Source organism: Protopterus annectens, chromosome 1.part1, assembly GCF_019279795.1.
Source record: "Protopterus annectens isolate FY-2018-M chromosome 1.part1, PAN1.0, whole genome shotgun sequence".
Taxonomy (NCBI): Eukaryota; Metazoa; Chordata; order Ceratodontiformes; family Protopteridae; genus Protopterus; species Protopterus annectens.
In genome coordinates, this window is record NC_056726.1 from 221,134,159 (window position 1) to 221,156,296 (window position 22,138).

The following is a 22,138-nucleotide window of genomic DNA, read 5'->3' on the forward strand; positions in this document are numbered from 1 at the left end:
TCAATCTGTCACTGGGGAAGGATGCCATTGCCCCAGTGTCCTGAAGGTCTGGCTTGATCAACCTAGACTGAATCCATTCTGTAAGACTGTATGTATTTTTAAGGACTCTAATTGTTCCCTGGCTTGGACACTACATAGCATGCCTCCACTCCTTACAGTCCACATCATATCAGCACAGGCTATAAGGTTGTTTCTAGTATGTCTATAACCCTGTCTATCTCAGGTGGCTGACATGGACACTGCATCACAGTAGGGTATCATTTACCTTCCCATAGTCAGTGCATGCTCCCAAAAATATCACACGTTGTTGTTGTGTCTTTTAGCTTTCCCGGTTAGGGGTTGCCACAGCGGAACTCCGGCCCGCTAATGATTGGCAGTAGATTTTTATGTCCCAAGTTGCCAGCTCTGACGCACAACCTTCAACGAATACACCATTCAAATTCAAACCACTCACACATGTCTCCACACAGAAGACGCTCTAGCTGAGAATCGAACAGGACAGCATTTTACTGTGAGGTGACAGCGCTACCGCAGCACCACCACCACAGTAATACGTACTGCTTGGAAATACCAAGTCCACATTTCCCAGTTTTTGTCACTGTTGTTCTGCAAACCTCTGATTGCATGGGAGTTGTCAGCCATCAACAATCTATCATTTTCTTACCCACAAGATGACTCAGCCAGTGAAAGCCATTCCCTCTTACCCACCCTTGCAGTGCTGTTACTGAAACTCAAGATGTCTGGACCACAGTCTGGACATTATCCCTCTGTACTACAGATCTAGACCTTATTAGATTAGGTTTCATGTACATGAGGAATATCATGGCATTGTGATCTTAGTGAAAAAGGGGTGGGGCAATGTTTAACTTAACACAGGTGTCTTTGATATTTGTCTAATTAATTTCATATTTGTTTGAAAGTGTTTAAAGAAGTCTTGTAGTTATGTGTTAAGATTTATGAAGACTAACTTCTATCTCATTCTTGGCTGAGGTGTAGTTCTCCCAGCCAATTAAGGGATAAAATAAGTCACTGATTAAAAAAAAGCATCTTAAATAATGGAAAACAGTATACATTTATCACATAAGTTGTCATGATCTTGTGGTAACACAAAAGAGGTATGAAAATGTTACAAAATTACAGCTTGCTGTATTACAACCAGGAGTACTTTGTATCAAACAATTTGCTTCTATAACCAACATTTGAAGGCATGCCTTATCAAAATGGATGCATCACTTCCATGTTCAGTGGACCAGACTAAGTGAAAAGAATTGTAACCAGATAATAGCTGAATGCAGATGGGTCTTCAAACCATGTCTCTAAGAGAGCATATAAAATGATTCCCTAAAAGGTAATGTATGCCAGTAAACAAAATATTCTCTTTTGTTTGTTTGCTTGTTTCTTTTTAGACTGGCAGTTACAAGTTTCAGTTTCACCTTGTTATCTTCAGATTATAGATTAGAATTTCCATTGACTTATCTCTGTCTAAAAGTCAATGAGTGAAGAAGAGTCTGTTCAGTACCTTAACCCCTCTAAGATGGAGAGTAGCTCACTCTTTGCAAAGCTGGCATGAGTCCTGTGCACTTACTCCCAAGTGGAAAAGTACCAAATTCCCCTGGATTAACACCAGATTTAAAACCAGAAATTGAAGCCAATAACCTTTCATGTATATTTAGTTAACATTCTCTCTGATGGAATGATCTCATAACTGTAAATAATGTACCAGTCTGGGTAGGTGTATCCACACATTCAGACATAGCCCTCTGCATCATCAGGAGAGATATGTGTGTCCATTGCAACTGATTTTGATGTGTACACCAGCAAAGTAAAATTCATACTTACTGGCATCCTCATCGTGGGCTCAGTATGGCAAGACACTATGCCTATTCTCTTCAATTCAGTCTTATGATTACAAAGTCAGTGTATCTAATCATACATGTGTCAGTCATGAGGGCTTTACTTGCATGCTCTTGTTTGTTTTATGGATGGATTTAACAGCTGAGTTATTAACTTTTTTTTTCAACTTGCTCCAGGTGAGTTTGTCTGTATGTCATGGTTATTTGATTGAAGTAGATGTCTAACAGAATTAGGGGACTTATGAATAGAGTTAAATCCTCTGCACATGATCTGTTGGTGGTATTCACTGACTATTTTAAGTACAGAAAGCTTTGCCATTGGTTGAAGTAAATATCTGAATTTGTCACAGCTGGACTCATATACAACCAAAGAGCAGGAAGCTGTCAGTGATAATTAAGCAATGTAGGCACTATCCTGAGTGCAAAGAGGTTGGGGGGGGATCAACTATTCCCTGAATTTTCTGATCTAGGAGAGGAGTGCATCAGCTTGGGATTTCAAGCAGTTAATAGGTCAATGGACACAGTTTAATATTTAAAATGAAATCCAGTGCAATTATACTTTTTTATGTTTAATACTTCTCAAAGTGGCAGTTTATGTAATTAATATCCTTTGTTTAGGGCCAGTTTGCCCACACCAGTGTGGATGAACACATAATTTGTCACATAAATCACTGCAGTTAGTGTCCACAAGGAAGAAGTGCTATTTAAAGGTACGACTCAAAACTTTCAGAAGGTAGTTTTAGCTTTCATAAGGTAATTCACACTGCTAAAACTAAAGCTAAATGAGATTAGACATGTCAGCCTTAGTTTTATAAGATATTTTATAAAATGCCAAACACAAGGTGGCGTTTTCTGACTAAAGGATTTTACTTTGTATGGCAGCTTATCATCATTTTCTTTTACGTTGTCCCTGTGTGTGACTACAGTTATTGTTTTCAAAATGTCAATATAACTCAAATGTGACTCCTTGCCCTTGGTGCTGGGATGGAGGGCATAATTCTCTGAGTGCTGTCCAGGTTATATACAATTTTAATGTTGCATCTAGGGACTGGTAAGATTCTTGGAAGTTTGTAAGAGCTATAGTTCCCACTGAGGACCGTGCAGTGCCCATAGTAGACCCTACCATGTGATTTCAGAGGTTCAGATGGGTGGATGTCTTATTCATTTCTTTAGGCCAAGGTAACAGACCAGTTAAATTAAATCCGGGTGCATTGCTTTTGATGATGGCGTATGGTAATGATTGATTTTCTACTTCTTCTGACTGCACAAAATTGACTGGTCTGTAGTTTTAGATCAAGCCAATTGGAAAGCTTTAAAATTTGAGGTAATTTTGAAATTCAGTGTTATCAAAATTTAATTAATTTCAATTACAGATTGCCGATAGACTATATACCTTCAGAAAAGCATCCACAAACACTGAACAAAAAGGTTATACAGGATTGTAAAACAGCTTTGAGCCCTTAAAGAATACTGATTTCGGCTAAGTAGCCATCTTGATTCACATTTACTTGCTTTTTTATAGATCACAACTACAAACTAACCTAATCTAGTAGGTTGTGATGTTGCTCTTTCTAGGCACACTGTAATACGTTTCTTCCCTCTGTGTGTAGCCAATGTTATTTAAGAAAAGAGAACATGAATTCCAGTCTTGAGGCTGCATTTGAATGTTTCGCTTCACTTTGTTTAACTGTAGCTTTTCCTCTCTTTCATGTCCATTAATGCACTCAATCAAATTTTAATAATCTGAAGATTTTTAATTGCAATCATTTTGATACACAATGTAAAAATGTTCCACGGATTGTGTACCAGGATTTATAATTAGTTTGCATTACACTGCTGAGAGACATCACTTACTAGTGGTGATGGTGTTTGGAGTATACCACTGCAGTATTTCAAATATCAAATGCTATTAATACTTAAACATATGTCTTCAGTTTGACAAGAACTGTTTTGTTGTAAGCTAGCCTTCTTCAGTTCCAATTGGACAGGATGCACATAGTCATAAATGTCTATCAAAAATTTTACAGAATATGTGCTCTTTAAACTTCGTATTTCTTATTTGGATAAACAGATGTTCAAATATTAGACTAATAAAGGTCTTTTCCTGTCATACATGAATGCAGTGGTGAAACAATTGGTAGTGAGATGAACTACTTAAGACAAGTTCTGGCAAGTATCTATTTTACCATGCTTTACCTTGGTAGGGCATAGTTGTAGCCATTCTGTGAACATCTGTGTTAAAACTTTAATACCATAGAGTGACATTCTTTTTCAAAATCATCAGTCTGCTGGGTACAAACTAGTCAGTCATAATAAAACAGGAATTTCCATTTTTAGATTTAATGATATTTTGCGGATGCATTCATTTAATGACCACCAACGAAAACAGAAAAACGGTCATAGATAGACATGGTCGATGGTTCCTAATAGTTATTTCACTCATGTGTTTTTAAGTATTAATTTGTTGTTTTCATTATTTTCTGTTATATAAATCCTTAACACAACTACAGGCCCGCTCAGCTAGTTAATTTGAAACATTTTGTTCCGTAGTAGTATCTGATCCAACAGTACACTATATAAAAAAGTAACAAGTTGTAATGTTTTTCTATGAATAAATCAATGAAAGTCATAATTTTGTATGGAACTAGCTGCACATTAGGCTTTCAGACAATAATTGCTATTCTTTCAAGTACCTTTTTGTATCCTAGCAGCAGCTACTAAACATGCACACACACACACACACACACACACACACACACACACACACACACACACACACACACACACACACACACACACACACACTCTCATATACATCTTTCAGGACGTCACTTGACTTGAAAGGATAACTAAATATTAATTTCTGTTTAATGCATCTGTGTTGTATCACAAAGGATGCTACTTAGTTGCTGTTCAACACATCCTACCTTTGGACATGTAAACTGAAATTTTCTGAAAGAAGCTGTAAGAACTAAGTATGTTGTTCATTATAATTCCTCAATTCCATTAACTTTACTGCATCAAATTATGAAATAAGCTGTTCATTATTTTCCTAAGTCCATCAACATCAGTGCAGCAAACTATCAGTTAGATACATTATTTTAGTCACTGGTTGAGTGAATCTAAAATAAAATAGAGTATGAATATTTGTTTGAAATATTGGCATGCATCCTCTTTTGTTTGGTAGTTAGTTAATGTTTATAACTACATGCTTGCAAATCTTAAAGTGCTGCTTAGACAAGTGATTAAAGCAGTTCCACTTGAAAATGTCTTTCAATAATTTTAAATAAACTAGTCCATTAAGGATAGGAAATAGATCATATGGCAAGCAGCATGAAACGAAGGGACATAACTTGTACTGCAGTTCACTTTAGACTAAAGCTGAATTTTAAGAGATGGGTTAATGAATTGAAAGACCAAAGAAAAGAGTGACTGTTTTGAATATTTGAAAGACTTAAGTCATATATTGCAATTCCATTGGGCATATTTCATGCTTAAGTTGTCTGATACAAACATTGATTCTTGCTTCTGGCTATATCACTGTGGGAGGCCATGCCATTGTCAACACTAAGACTCTAAGAATGGTGTCAGGTACTAACCTTTACAATCAAAAAGCTTTTAGAGGTCGTTGTGAAAAACATGAGATGTTGCTCTTGTCTTCAGTCATGTTTTGAACAGAAATATTAGAATTTTTTTATCAATGAATTATGTGTTCGATTGACTAAGTAGTATTTAATGCCACTAGTATTGTTAATCTAGATTATGACTTAATTCTAAGCTTTCAGCTAAGAGTCATCTTGATATGTACATTGGTTTCATGGCTGGAATTATACAAAGTAATGTATAAATCATGAAAAAGTTATATAATATATATCTGGAGAGGCATGCTTTTCATTAATAAAACACAGGGATCAAATGTAATTTACGTTGGCAAACACTGGTCTTTGCATGAAATACTGTGACTATTTTTCATTACAGTTCAAAATTAATAATGGCTGCAGAGACATGGAGCCATGAGTGATGATGCTTTATTTTTAATTAAAATTAGTTGTGCTTCTATTGCTGTAAGATCTGCATAGCTGAAAGTAACACTAGTGATGTTCATGTATTAGTATCTCTCCCCCTTGTCTCGCTACTATTTATCAGCAAGTAAGACCCTTCTGTACTAAGTAAGATATTATGTGAACTACAAATGCCCATTTTACTTTATGCATTCCTTTCAGTACAGTGACCCATACAGCTTTCTACAGTGAGGTATATATTTCCTTGGAGCTCGTATCAGTTACCTGTGCTGATCGTTTTTTAAAGAAATTTTTCAGGTTTCTTCTCTTGTTTTGCATTGCTGCAGTCTTGGAAAGGAGCCTGATCAGTGTATATAATTTGTTTGTATAATGACACTGAGCACTGCTCTGTAGTAAGCTGTAGCCTTCCATCATGTCCTGTCCAACCTGACAGGATAATTAAACTTATGCATTTCAGTGCTTCATAAGTATCTGTGTAACTTTGGTGCAGAATGTATTACTCTGCTACATAAACGTAGGAAGCATATTCAGTGACAATGTCTGTTACCTCTGGAATCCATAAATAATTTGCTACCTGACTGTTTTTCTGATGTTTTTTTTTCCCTTGGAGTGATGGTTTATTTAAGATATATTACACATATGTTAGCTTACTTTTCATCATATTCCATGGGTCATATGACTTGTACTGTATTTCATGGAAACCAGAGTTCAAGCGACAGACTGAAATTTCTGCTCTCTGCTGGGACCTGCATTATTCACCTTCTTTTAAATGTAATTCCTACATCAAAGAAGGATGTTATCATTGCATGTCTGGCTCCCTACTCTATCTTTGTTGTACCCCAGAAATGTAAGACCCCTACCTACCTGTAAACAGGTTTCTCACCAAAGCAGTGTGTTAAAATGTGCATTCTGATTTTAATTGCATGACAAGACATGCTGAGCCTGAGACAATCTTGCCTTTTCTTTCACAGTCCAGACATGTTAACAATAATAAATAGATGCATACTTTTTTAGGCTAAACAAGGGGCATAACTGTGTCAGAGGTGAGTTATGATTCACGTACTTATTATAGTTTATAACCCTTACAAAGATCAGTTTATAGTTGTACAAGTCTGCTGTGATCATGTATTTTCTCTACTTACCTTTACACAATTACCAACTACCTGAGATCATCTGATATTTCACTGCGTTAAGTACTGGCTTTGCAGACTTAAATAACTTGGGCCAAAGCAAATAGTGCCTGGCTCTTAGTGATTTCTTTATTTAGATAAAAATTTTGGAAATCTACAGAAATATCTCACCAAGAAATGGCAGACCCCAAGGCTTGGCAAAACCAAGACAAAGGCTGCCAACACGGAACTTGTCTAAAGATACCCTGATTCTTACTTTCTGTACTGCAATGCCCTTTATAATAAAAATAAAACTGAGAGATAATTGTGAAACTGAACAAAAATAAAAAAAAAAATATTTGCTCCTGGAAGGTCTAACAGTTATGTCAGTAAATGCATACATACACATGAAAATAAGTTGTTGTTGTGTCTTTCGGTTTATCCCGGTTAGGGGTCGCCACAGCAGAACTCCGGTCCGCTAATGATTTTCTTTCACTTTTAACTGCTCTACTGTTTCCTGCAAGCCTTAGTGCTGTGAGTGTATGAGCCATTATTTCAGTGGTTTACTGTAAGTCGTTGGATACTTTACCAGATTAAGTTTTTGCTACTTGGATTTACTGTTATCCTGCACCCCAGCACTTCCACGAACTTGCGGTTTGTCAACTTCAGCGTTCATTGGTTTTCTTCAGTTCCTGGTATCTTCACATAAAATAAGTAAATTATTTAATTAAACTAATTAAATAATAAGGTCCAGCATGAGAATATCCATGCGCCCTTGTTTTAGTCATAAGAAAAATGATTGAATAAGTAATAGAAAAATAAATGAATGAATGAACGAATTAATTAATTAATTAATTAATCAATTAATTAATTAATTAATAAGGTCCAAAATGAGAATGTTTCTCTGCTTTCCCACACACACATCAAGGTACTTATGTCCAATTTGACCTTACAACTCAGCTACTTTGCTCAACAACTCTGTACAAAACCAAAATAATGAGGAGACAAAGTCCCAAATTCAGGGACAGTTTTTAAATTTAGTTGTAATTCACTTAAAAAGTTAATACAACAGCAGGTTTTATGGTAGCATGCATCTTATCAACAACAAGAAGTATGAAATAGTATTGTCTGGCATTATGTACTAACTCACTGTAATCCTCAGTAATTTACTACGAAATTTAAAAAAATATATATGTATGAAGGACAGGGCAAATATGAGGCAAAGATAGTTGCAAAATCTGGGTAGTTTTGAGGTATAAATTAAACTCTTCTTCATTTACTATGCTACATTAAAATTGCCTGTTCTATATTGTTTTGTATTTGAGCTACAGCATGACTTTCCAGGTTATTGTCTTATTATATATCCTGAGAAGTTCATAGGTTCATAGGTTTATAGGTTTATACTAGGCTATCTGCCCTAAGGCATTTATAAGACTAGCCCAAATTTTTGTGGCTTACGCCACCCCTTATATGAAAAAATACTGTGCCCATTAGTTTGTTGTGCCTCTGTCCAGCAGTGACACAGATATGATTATAGGTTCATAGGTTGGTATAGGTCTTGCTAAGGGCCTTCCATTTATGCAGAATAAATGGACTTATTGGGGACATAGTAAGGTAGATTAACCTGAAGTCTGACTTATTTAGTAGCTCAAAGTAATTACATGTAAACACAAATAAATGCATTATGACTGTATTTGGACAGACATTGCCTGCCTAGTCACAGTACCTCTATAACATCCTGGAAGCCATATCTGCACTCACCCAAGATGGAGAATGAGCACTCCATGAAAATATGCCACTATGATCCAACCCTCAATTTTCTACAATAACTGGAGGTGTTGCTAGTCAATCATGTAGAGATATGAAAAAAGCCTCTACTAGCTTTACCAGTTAAACTCTCTCCATTGATAAAAGAAAGTGTCTTTCCTACCAACATACCTAAATAGCAGTCCTGGTACAGTACCTTTTTGACTTGCATATTTACATCTAAGAGGTATACAAGGATGTCATAGAATTATGCATTTGCTCTATGGTGTGCATGTGATAAAATGAAAGGCTGCCAGCCTAGTGAGATAAAATTTTGTAAATAATTCTATGTCCTTGTAAATATTAATATAATCCACAGACTTGTTTGACAAATGTAAGAAAACTGTGTATGTTCTGAACTTCAGAAATGTAATCACAGTGCACCCTGCTGGAAGAAAGCTGATGAGTAAAGGAGTTTACAACTATGTGTGATCTCAAGCTAGGAGACAGGATGTCTGCAGCTACAAATTCTTTCTATTGTCTTTAGACATAGATAATTACTAGGTTTCACATGTAAAGTGTCTTTTATTGCTGTGGTTTCCTGCCAGGTGCAGATCAAAAAGAAATGTTAAAATTTTTAGTTCTGTGAGCCTGGGAAACTTCAGCAGAAGTGTCAAGAATGACGGAATCTGAAATGACTCAGCAGTAATGTGTATTCAATGTAATGACTATCTGAGAAAGAAAGTATTGCATTTTGTGTTTGTGTCTGAACTTGAACACGTCAGCTTACCGGCACTTGCTTGCTCTCTAAGTAGGATCTTAGATCTTAGTATTTCTCTTAGAGATAGATAGAAATAGCAGGATCAGTCTAGCTGTTTTCTATATTTATGACATACTGTCCTACAATATTGCTTTAAAGTATTTCCTGTGATTTCTGAACTCTCTATTGTCACTGTGTTGAATCAATGAATATTGTCTTGTGTTTTTGTTATTTAGTATTAAATATATTTAAACATTTTAACTATGGCTGTTTTGTGTAGAGATAATTTAAGCTATTAGTACTTGCATTTATTTGTTGATACTGTATAAGCCACTCCACTAGCCTTGCTGTTCATCACACTTACTATTTGGATAATAGTAACATTACACAGTAGAACTGGACGCCCTTTGGGAAGGGCCTTATTAGTAGCTGATAAGAATGGTTGGTGGCAGTGATTACTACCTTATAGCCTGGGCAGAAGGGGACATAGCTAATGAACCTGTGCCAGCCTTCCCTGGTGTGTCTCTGTGTTTGTATATAAATCAGATCTCAAAGTGTGTGTGTGTGTGTGTGTGTGTGTCAGCTACTTGGGCAGGGACACAAAGTACTGGTTGGATAGAGAGGGTACTGGAGGTTTTGGCTTGACTACTCAGCTGAGATCTGAACCCTATAGCTGTGCCCATGGGGAGTCTTATTGGGGTTCTATAGAGAGAGACAAACCACCCTCAGACTGACGTACAAAGAGACGTATTATGCAGAACTTCTATTGGCCTGAAATTTCCAGAGATGTAACAGGATACTGCAGGACTTGTGAGCAGTGTCAAAAGGTAGGCAAGGCAGGAGATAAGGTGAAATCTCCTTTGATGCCTTTGCCTGTGATTCAGAAGCCATTTCAGGGGGTAGCTATGGTTATTGTGGGACCTCTGAGTACCCCAAGTTCCACAGGGAAAAAGTATGTCCTAGTGGTAGTAGATTATGCTATAACATACCCTGAGACAGAGGCTTTTTCATCCATTGAGGCAGAAAAAGTGGCAAATGCTTTGTAAGAGATTTTCAGCAGAATACAATTCCCCAAAAGAAATACTGGCAGAGGTGCCAATTTCATGTCAGACCTGCTGCATTGCTTGTGGAAGTACTGTGAGGTGAAGCACCTAAAGACCACTCCATACCATCCCTAGACTAGTGGTCTTGTTGAGAGGTTAAACTCTACACTCAAGTCCATGCTGCGGGCATTTTCAGACCAGTTTAAAAGGGAGTGGGACAAATATTTGCCCTATCTGCTCTTTGCTTACAGAGAGGTTCCCCAGGAATCCATGGGTTTTTCACCCCTTGAGTTGCAGTATGGGCACAGGGTGACAGGACCTCTAGATTTAATTCAAGATGAGTGGGAAGGTGAGTGCGAATCTCACAAGGAGTCTGTTGTGGCATATTTCCTAAACCTCAGGACAAGGCTCAGGGGAACTCATGGACTTGGCCCAGGAGAACCTGGCAGAAGCCCAACAGCAGAAAAATGTCTGGTATGACAGGAATGCTTGAGCTAGAGAGTATGCTGCAGGGCAGCAGGTAATGGTTCTCTTTCCTGTCAGACACAACAAACTGCAGGAAGCTTGGGAAGGTCCCTACAATGTGGTAAGGAAGGTCTGTGGTATTAACTACATGGTGGAACTGCTAGGCAGGAGGTAGTAGCACATATTGTACTATGTTAACATGATGAAACCTTACCAGGATAGGGAAGCCCTTGTGCTGAGTATTTGCAGTGGACTGCAGGAGGAGTCTGAGGGAGATCTGATGATTGATCTCCTCGATGAGGCTTGGACTGACACCTCTGGGCAAGGGATAGCAATGTCCCAGCAGTTATCTCCTACCCAGGTTTGAAAAATCTGAGCAGTGTTACAGGAGTTTGGGGACATGTTCATTGGGAAACCAGGGTGCATCCACCTGATGCAGCACCAGGTGGATACAGGACCCCAAAGGCCTATTAGGCAGGCCCCTTATAGGGTGCCTGAGAGAGTCAAATAGACTTAGAGGGAGGAGATACAGGAAATGTTGGAACTAGGGGTAATTCAAAAGTCCAACAGTCCCTGGGCCTCCCCAGTGGTGCTGGTGCCAAAGAAGGATGGCAGTACCAGGTTCTGTGTGGACTACAGGAAGTTAAATAGTCACACAGAATCAGATGCTTACCCCATGCCTAGGATGGATGAAGCCCTAGAGCAGCTGGGTGGGGCTAAGTATCTTACCACCATTGATCTTACCAAGAGTTACTGGCAGGAGTCCTTGACTCACAGTGCTAGAGAAAGGTCAGCCTTTGTGACTTCTTTTGGCTTGTATGAGTTTACAAAGATGCCCTTTGGGATGCAAAATGCACCAGCAACTTTCCAGAGGCTGGTAGGTCATATCCTAGCAGGAGCAGGAGGGTTTGTCCTTGCTTACATAGATGATATTGCCATCTACAGCCATTCCTGGAAGAGCACCTTCAGCATGTCAAGGAGATTCTGGGCAGACTACAGAGGGCAGGGTTGACCATTAAGCCCAGAAAATGTCAGGTGGGTATGGCAGAGGTCTCCTACCTGGGCCATAGAGTGGGGAGTGGTAAGATCAGGCCAGAACCAGCCAAAGTGGAATTCATTCAGGCATGGCCTGCACCTGTTACCAAAAAGTGGGTGAGGGCATTTTTATGGCAGCAGTGTACTACAGAAAGTTTGTCCCCAGCTATATTACCATAGTTGCTCCCCTCACAGACCTGACAGGGAAAAACAGGCCAGATAAGGTAGTGTGGACCACAGCATGTGAGCAGGCATTCCAGAAGCTTAAAGAAGCTTTGGGAGGACCCCCTTGTGTTAGCCAGTCTAGATTACAGCAAAAAAATTATTGCGCAGGTGGATGCTTCAAACCATGGGGTGGGGGCTGTACTTAGCCAAATTTCTAAAGAGGGAGAAGAGCACCCAGTGGTTTTTCTCAGTTGTAGGGTCCAACCTAGGGAGGAAAGCTATGCAGCTGTAGAAAATAAATGTCTAGCCATAGTGTGGGCACTGCAGAAACTTCAGCGTTATCGGTATGGAAGGAAATTCACTGTAGTTACAGATCACAATCCCCGAACATGGTTACATTGAGCCATCCAGTAAAATGCCAAGTTGCTAAGATGGAGTCTAGGGTTGCAAGCATATGATATGTCAGTGCAACACCGTGGTGGGATTAGTAATGCCAATACAGATAGGCTCTCAAGACAGGGAATGGGGTAAGGTATACCCAGCTTGAATTCTTGGGGGTGGGAGAAATGTGATAAATTGAAAGGCTGCCAGTCTAACTAGAGAGGATTTTGTAAATAATTCTATGTCCTTGTAAATATTAATATAATCCACTGGCTTGTCTGACAAATATAAGAAACTGTGTTATGTTCTGAACTTCAGAAATGTAACCACAGTGCACTTTGCTGAAAGAAAGCTGATGAGTAAAGGATTTTATGACTTTGTGTGATCTCAAGCTAGGAGACAGGATGTCTGCAGCTAGAAATTCTTTCTATTGTCTTAAGACATAGATAATTACTAGGTTTCACATGTAAAGTTTCTTTTATTGTTGTGGCTTCCTGGCAGGTGCAGATCAAAATGAAATGTTAAAATTTTGAGTTCTGTGAGGCTGGGAAACGTCAGCAGAACTGCCAAGAATTATGTAATCTGAAATGACTCAGCAGTAATGTGTATTATCAATGTAATGACTATCTGAGAAAAAAAGCATTGCATTTTGTATTTGTGTCTGAACCTGAACACATCAGCTCACCAGCACTTGCTTGCTCTGTAAGTAGGATCTTAGATTTTAGTATTTCTCTTAGAGATAGATAGAAATAGCAATATTGATCTAGCCATTTTCTATATTTATGACATACTGTCCTACAATGTTGTTTTAAAATATTTCCTGTGATTTCTGAACTCTCTATTGTCACTGTGTTGAATAAATGAGTATTGTCTTGTGTTTTTATTATTTATAAATAAATATATTTAAACCTTTTAACTGTGGCTGTTTTGTGTAGAGATAATTTAAGCTTTAGAGTACTTGCATGTATTTGATGATATTGTACAAACCAATCCAAATGCTTTGCTGTTCATCACACTTACTATGTGGATAACAGTAATATTACACAGTAGAACTGGTCACCCTTTGGGAAGGGCCTTAGTAGCTGATAAGAGTAGTTCGTGGCACTGATTACTACCTTATAGCCTGGGCAGAAGGGGGCATAGCTAGTGAACCTGTGCCAGCTTTCCCCAGGAGTGTCTCTGTGTTTGTATATAAATCAAATCTCAAAGTGTGTGTGCGTCAGCTACTTGGGCAGGGACACGAAGCACTGGTTGGACAGAGAGGGTACTGGAGGTTTTGGCTTGACTACTTGGCTGAGATCTAAACCCTATAGCTGTGCCCATGGGGAGTCTTAGTGGGGATCTGGAGAGAGAGAGAGAGAGAGAGAGAGAGAGAGAGAACAGCCCCAGACTGACTGTGATCTCTGTGTGCTCTTAAGGAAACTGTAATTTACTGTGTCTGTAATTGTTAACCTCCCAATGTGGATGACCCTCACTGGTGCTAGTGGTGAGGATTGAGGCTCCTTGGTTACTGAGCCAGTGCACAGGCATCACAGTGAATAGTATTACATATTTTCTCTATCTCTCTCTCTCTCTCTCTCTCTGTCTATACTTCCCCCACAACCTTTTCAGATTAGGTTCTTAAAAATGCTTTTTTTTCTTATTTGCATATAAAATATTGCAGTAAGATCTTTAACACAATCTACATAGCATGATGCATTGCCTTGTTAATCTTCTGAGATTAGGATCTTATCAAAAAGTACTTTGGGGGATAGAGTATTGCAAAAGGAAAACAAAAAAATCACAGTGCAAAAGATCATTAGACTAGCAACTTACATAGCTGTATCATATGTTTATTCCAGTCAAAATATTTAAGAGCTAGAGGGGAAATGGTCACTGTTAATGGAACTCAGACAGCCATAGCTAGACCTCTCAAATGTAACTATTTGCAAGCATGATTTTCCTCTTCACACAATTTTCTGAATCCTCCTCATCACATGTGATTTTTGAAGCTGTCTAATACACAGAAAACTACATTACATGGCCAACATACTAGTGGCAACAATAATTTAAAGAAAGAGGGCACACATCTTACATCTCCCTTTTCAGAAGCAAAAACAAATTACATTGTTTTCCAGAACATTGCAATACAGTTCTTTAAAGCCTGCAGATTTTACACTGTCTCTTTGATCATCATCATCAGCCCCTTTTTCCCATTTTTTCTACATGGGGTCGGGGTATCGTGTCAACTATCACCAACTCTCTTGATTCAGTGCCACACTCTTGCCTTCTTCAACACTCATGCCTGACCATCACAGATCTTCTTTCACACAGTCCATCCACTTCTTTGCTGGATGTCCTCGCCTCCTCTTACCTTCTTCCTGTCTGTCTCAAATCTTCCTCACCAGATTGTCTTCTGCTTTTATGCACATGTACCCAAACACTGTAATCTGTTCTCTATGATCTTTCCTGCAATTGGAGCTACTTTGGCTTCTGCTCCTATGTCCTCATTTCTTCGTCTGTCCCACAGTGTGCATCCTACCACCTTTCTCAGGCACTTCATTTCCATCACCTCTAGCTTCTTCAACTGTTCTGTCTTTACTGCCTAGGTTTCTGTACCATACAGTAGTACTGGTCGCACCACTGTCTTGTACACCTTACTTTTCACGTCTTTGGCATTCTTCTGTCATAGACTACACCTGATACTCTATGCCAGTTGGCTGCAGCCCCTCTGATTCTAGCTTTGACCTCTTCATTCAGACTACCCTTCTCCTCAACTACCCCTCCCAGATACTTGAAGCTGTTTACCTGTTCCACTATCTTCCCTTCTATCTCTATTCTTGGCTTCTTCTGATTTCCTCAATTTGCTGCCATTACCACTGTCTTATCTGTGCTTAGTTTCATCCCATGTGCCTTCAGATTTGCATTTAATTCTCCTACCCTATGCTGAAGTTCTAGCTCAGAGGTTCCCAGTACTGCCATATCATCTCCATACAGAAACTTTGTTGATCCACCCCCCCCACCCGAGCCTGTTTGCTAATGTAGTCCATCACCAGTACGAACAGCAGTGGGCTCTGAGCTGAACTCTGATGTACACCCACTCCACTGTCTCTTTGATAATGTGCTTATATTCTTCCATCATGTTTGTTACCGCTGCTTTTTAAATATAAATATGTGTTTCTGAGTAGGTATTCTATATTCCTACTGGAAGTGGAAGGAGTCATGTGCTATTTGGTATTCAGATTTTTTGCTTGTTAGATGTCCAGATTTTTGGCAGGCTGTACCTAATTTCCAAGGGTCTTTGTGTCTATTTTCAATGTCTGCTGGCAGCATAAGTTATAGTAATCAAGATATTCATATAGCATATACTATGTTAGATAAGTACTGCAACAATCATTTACAAAGACGATCTGCTAAGAGAAGTTTTAATTATTAAGGTATAATTGATTCCCTTCCAAGCTTCATTCACTGAAGGATAAATTCTCCTTTCTTAAATGTCTGAAATCAATGTTTTCATCTGTATTCACTTGTTCTGAAACATTATCTAACAATACAGCTCTGAAGTACCATTAATGAAGTATGAATTTCAGCACTGTATATTTAGTCAACAAAATGCTGCTATTCACTGTCAGTCAGGACATCTGCAATTTTCTTCTTCCTAGTAATTGTTTCCATTACTGCTGGCAAAAAGACCCAGGCAAGGGGTTCTAGCTATTGTTAGCTTACACTGAGATGGCATGATGTCTGCAGAGCACTACACATATTCATATTTCCATTCCAAAACATGTTATATTTTATCCTACTTGATTTTTCTATCTTGCTTCTTAGAAAACTATACTTTCTTCTAATGTTTCTGTAGAATTTATTAAAAGCAAGGCAAAGCTGCTGTGACACTAAAAATAGCTGATGCATCTGCCTTAAGGTTATCAAATTTATCTTTATTAAAGTATGCAACCCTAAGTACAATAAATTAATAATTCAGTAACACTTAGACTTTATTGATTATGCAGAAGTTAACTTGGAGTCAAGGTGGACCTCGCCGGACTGATGCCCTTTGATGGTATCTAGTTACCCGCATCATTAAGCAGGGAGTTTTGTACCAGATGCAAAAAGTCAAGTTATTAATTTAGTATTTTCTGGTCTAGAGCAATGCAGTGATCTACACGAGTGATGAACCGTGACATATACCACAACATGGTATAGAGAATTTACCTACCACAATAGTCCGAATGTGCTATCATGAAGATTGTTCTCTGTAAACGCAGGTCATAAGCGAATATTGTAGTTCCTCTTAAATTCTTTTTTTTTTGCATTTTTTTTATTATGGCAAGTTTTCAATGTGATTTACTGGTCTAAGTTTGTTTGGTTAAGCCATTACTGATTTTGCAATGATTGGTTATTCTGTTATTTTTAATTAGATATTCCCAAAGTTCCATGTCAAGTACATCTAATTAAATAGGAGGCAGATAGTAATATAGCAATAACCCACGCCTGGGTGTGGGTAATGCTGGATTTACCCACAGCTGGTGCGGTTTGGTTGCCCTCGGGACCAAACAACGCCAACCATGGGTAAATCCAGCATTACCCACACCCAGAAGTGGGTTATTGCTATTATACAATGACATTATTTAAGAAAAAAAATAATTACTTTTCTTAAATAATGGCATTGTATAATGCCTTCTTGCTGCCCTTCCGCAGCTGTCTGGTATTCCGCGGCAGTTCTGATGTACTGCGCATGTGTATACCTATGCAGTACATCAGAGCTGTGGGCAAAAGCAATGGAGAAAGCAAGATCTCCATTGCTTTTTACTGTTTCACTATGTTAAATGGGTTTAACATAGCGAGACAGCTTTAAAAAAAGCAACGGAGAATCTCCGTTGCTTATTTTAAAGTTGTCTCGCTATGATAAACCCATTTAACATAGCGAGACAGTTTTGAAAAAAGCAACGGAGAAAGCAAGATCTCTGTTGCTTTTTACAAACTGTTTCACTATGTTAAATGGGTTTAACATAGCGAGACAGCTTTAAAATAAGCAACGGAGATCTCCGTTGCTTATTTTAAAGCTGTCTCACTATGTTAAACCCATTTAACATAGCGAGAGGTTTAAAAAAAAAAAGCAACGGAGAAAGCAAGATCTCAGTTGCTTTTTACACACTGTGTTGCTATGTTAAAGGAGTTTAACATAGCAAGATAGCTTTAAAAAAAGCAACGGAGATCTCCGTTGCATTTTTTAAACCTGTGTCGCTATGTTAAACTCCTTTAACATAGCGAGACAGTGTTTTAAAAAAGACTTATACTAATGGAAAAAGTCCGGGCGACCGGACCTTTTTCCATTAGTATAAGTTGATTTACAACGTGCACGCTGGCCAATCAGCATGCGCATTTTGGAATATTAATGGGGGGGGTCATGGTATAATAAGAATTATATACTGATGGAAAAATTATAGGCTGATATAACTCATAAGAGATATTCATAAATACTCTGGCAGGAATGTTTTTGTCTTCAGTTGGAGTCTTTAAACCATACTTGAAGCCATGTATTTTACCAAATTAGATTAAACATTATAAGATTAATTTGCAAGTCACTGTAAGTATAGATGGAATGACATAATTCAAAAAGTTTAAATAAATATCTTTTACTTATTTTAACAGGTAAGTGAACTTACCCCCCCCCCTTCTTTCATGGCCTTTTTACATACACGCACTGCAGAAAAACAAACACAGAGGAAAGAAAAGCAATAGGTAAAACATGACAAATTTTAATTTAAAATATAGTGCTTACTGCTCACATCAAATATAGTAGTAAACAACATTATGTGCACCAACAAACAGTCCTAGAGAAAACGCTTCTATATCAAATAATCAAACTTTTAAAAGTTCGAATGTCATATGGTCAACATCATATGATCGAACTTTTAAAAGTTCGAAAATGTAATAAAAAAAATAAACCAAAGAAAAAACATACCTAAATGGCTTAAGCAGGGGGGCAAGCCTCCATGCACCCCCCACACCCTCCACTCTTTAAATATACCAACTCTGAGATCGCACTACAGTGCAGAAAAGGGAAATCTTCCCATTCCGCACTGTACGAAGATCTCCACTGAAACGTTCAAACTTTTAAAAGTTCGATCATATGGTGTCAATCATATGACGTTCAAACTTTTAAGAGTTTGACAATGTGATATAGACCCTATAAAACTGATCACAGATGGATATAGAATATTCATTTGTAGAATTGATAACCTCTTTAATAATCAACCAATCATTAAGCTATTACAAAAATCAGTCCTTTCAGAACTTCACTGTTTGTAGCTAGGGAGCAGATACCAGAAAGAATAGAACATATAACATATTAACATTATATTTCCTTTCTTTTCTATTCCATGCTTATCGAAACTGCTGAACTCTGATGTATTATGAAATTAGTGAGCTATATTTTTGTTACTACACAAATAGAAATTGATTAAAGAAATAGCAGGTGCTAAAGCATTGCAATACTTTCTGTTCAGGTTCCATGTATTAGGATATAAAATATTCCATTCAGCTTTACTATCACTGCTCATAAACCAATGTAATCAACTGGAAGATTTGTGATGTATATATATATATATATATATATATATATATATATATATATATATATATATATACATATATATATATATATATATATATATATATATATTTATATAGATAGATGTGCAGGTATATTTGCAAATCCAAATTCCATTGCGGAAAAATAACCTCTACTTATCAGCATTTTCCTCCAAAGGTTTAATACATATTGGAAATCTTGTCTAGTTTACCGAGTTACTGAGTTACCTGTCATAGGATTATATAATATAACCACACATGGCCTAAACGTATAGAAAGAAAAAATTTAAACTTGCTACAGTGTATTTCTTTTTTAATTTGATGATTAATACAGCCAGGCAATTGTTCTACATATCTAAATGTGCCCATACATTTTTCTATTCCTTCCAGTGGGGCATAAAATATTTATTTTCCTAGCATGTGGGCATTACTATATCCAATACAATAAGCTAAACCACATTATCAATCCAATAGATCCTGCTTATCTGTGGTCTCTGGTATAGCAGTCGGACTTGCAAAAAAAACAAAGGTTTTAGTTTTGTGTCATAACCATACCCCTAGCAGGACATAATGTGCCAGAGAAGAACAATTTCCCTACCACACCGATGTATGCTGTTATCACAAACATGTACCTTGATGCTCTTAGAGAATGATTTTTGTTGTAAAGTAGCAGGTGGTTACATAAATTATATAGCAGTGGATGAATAACATGGTATTAGGATAATATATTTGGTATAATTTGGTAAAAGAAATATGTAATATGTGAAGAAGTCTAAGGGGGAATTCAATAAAGCCTACACAGAGTGATTTTCCATGTAGGCATAGTGGCATAGCCCAAACATGGAAACCGGCAGCATTGCAATCCAGTAAATAGAGCCGAGGAGCGTGCATGAGTGTGCAGACACAGAAGTGTCCATAGAATGCAAATCACCTCATAAGGAGGTGAATTTCATGCAAATGAGGTCAAATAAGAGTGCTGGAGTGATCCAACAAGCAGATAGGTAGCCGTGCAGACCCAGTGTAGGTGTCCAATGTGACATGGAAAATAACTATGAAGAAGAAATCAAAAATTGAACAGGGGCTGTAAAAGCCCTTTTAGAAGGTCAGGGATTGCTTATTAGGCACAAATATGTTCCATACTATGCCCTGTATATGTAAAAAATAATGCAAAATAATAAAAAATATTTTTTTAATAGTCATATCACATTTGCATGCCACAAACATGCTATATTGTCAAATCTAAAAACAAGACATATGTGAGAATAATGCAGTATAGGCCCCTGCAAGCAGTATGTACAATGGTAGATTTCTGTGGTTGCTAAAGAGGCAGATCCTGAAATAGTGAAGTATCCAGTCTGTGTGCACAGATGAGAATGCAAATGAGCTGGGGATACTGAATAGCAAAAAATGGGCTACTGTGTCCACAGATAAAACAGGTGTAGTCCCTGAACCATGTTGATATAAACAGAAGAGGTAGCTGACATCAAAAGGTGGTGTGTCACATCATGCTTAAGCAGATTGGAGCTGAGCAGCACCCGTTTGCACGCCGTGCAGCTCAGCTAAGCAGGGGTATGTGTCTTGTGTTGCTAAGGTTTGTTTAGCTGCGGGGCATGTGTTTTGGCTGGTTTAAGCTATGCTGAGTGGGCCCATGCATGGAGGTGTGTCCAGACTGCTGAGCACTGTTTACACCAGCGCAGTGGGTTTGCGTACTGCACCGCAGTGCTTAGCAAGGAAGGTATTTAAAAAAAAAAAAGATAATAGCCTGGGAAAGCCAATCATGTATAAAGTACTATTAAGCCCTGCTCCACAGACACTGGGCCATTCAAACACCTCAGTAATATACCTGACAGGTATAATGCATCATAGTTAGCCAATCACACAGGCTGCATCTGTCGGACGCTACTATAAAGTATGCATACACCCTACAATCTGATTTTAGCCACATACTCTGCACCATTGGAGTACACAATTGGGAATTTTAACTGACAGAATGCTAGGGGCTGCTACTGCTCTGCTACATGACTATGTGCTAGAGGCTGAGGTCAGTGCTGATGGTTCTGCTGACAATAGGCCTAGGCTGAGAAGGAAAAGAGTGTTCAGGCCCAGAGTGACCTTCCAGGGGCTACATGAGCTGAAGGTTGTAGAGTGCTACAGGGTGGACAGGGACATACTACAATAACTCACTGAGTTTTGCCACCCACAACTCAGACCCAGACCCAACACAGGTAAACCCATCCTAGTGGAAACAAAGGTATTATTAGCCCTTAGAATATTAGCTACAGGTACTTTTCAGAGATCAACTGGGGAAAAAATGGGGGTCTCACAGGCTTCTGCATCCAGGGTACTCCACCAGTTCCTGGATGCCATGCAAACATATGCCAATGAGCACATTTATTTACCCCACACCCCTGAGGAAAGGGCCAGCAGTATATGTCTCTTCCACTGTCCCCCACACTCCACTACCCTGAGGTGCTATGTGCCATAGACTGCACTCATGTACACATCAAAGCATCACCTGGTGAGGAGAGTACAGTCTATATCAACCACAAAGGGTATCACGCCATCAACTGCCAGGTCATGTGCAATGCCCAGGGCATTATCATGAGTGTGTGTGCTGGCTGCCCTGGCAGCTATCATGACTCCCATATTTGGCATGCATCACAGCTGTACCGGACGTTTGCCAGGGGGGCCATCTCATATGGCCATCTACTGGGGGATGCTGGCTATGCACTGGAACCGTGGATGATGACATCTATCAGAAATGCACACACACCTACAGAAGAATGCCATAATGAGGCACACACACAAACTAGGAACATCATAGAGCATGTGTTTGGGCTGCTCAAGTCACGGTTCCGCTGCCTTGATATATCAGGTGGATCCTTGCAGTACTCTCCAGCAACATGTGCACAGATGTTCACAGTATATGCCATGATACACAATATGATCCTGCAGAAACAGCTGCGGCAGGACCATCACAGGGAAG